Source organism: Octodon degus, unplaced genomic scaffold (genome assembly GCF_000260255.1).
Source record: "Octodon degus isolate 3935 unplaced genomic scaffold, OctDeg1.0 scaffold00511, whole genome shotgun sequence".
Taxonomy (NCBI): Eukaryota; Metazoa; Chordata; class Mammalia; order Rodentia; family Octodontidae; genus Octodon; species Octodon degus.
In genome coordinates this window covers 38496-39070 of record NW_004525087.1, presented here as the reverse complement: position 1 = coordinate 39070, position 575 = coordinate 38496, and positions in this window count along the sequence as shown.

The window sequence follows — 575 nt, the reverse complement described above, 5'->3', positions numbered from 1 at the left end:
CTATATAAGAACAAGGAAATGTAATTACTGAAAGCATTCATAGTTGCTTATTTTTATGACTTTGTAATGTTTGAATCTTATGTTTCAATTTGACATTTAATCTTCTTTCATATCATTAAGAGTTTAAAATTTTTTGGGGGGCCAGGGAGATGGCTCAGTAGAATAAGCACTTACCTGTTAAGCACAAGAGCCTGAGTTCTATGCATGGTTGCACCAAAAAATAATTTTAATAATAAAATAAATAAAAACAAAGCATTTGAAATGTGTTGTTTTTAGAGTATTTACATCTATCTGTCTGTCTATCTATCTGTTTGAGTATGTTTCTGTAAAAGGAGGAAATATTTCTTCCTTTCAGGAGTCAGATTCTTTATATTATTTTGTTTCCTCCTAGAGTACTCTTTAAGGTGGTTGATGTCCTCACCCTGCACAATTTGACACCACAGTTTACAGCGCTGAGGTCACTTACCCATTTGCCCACAATTTCCCTGATGAAGCTGAGGCTCCAACCCACATTCCTGGGGATTGAGCCCAGATCCTTACACGGAGTGCTGCCTGCATACACTAGGCTCACGTTT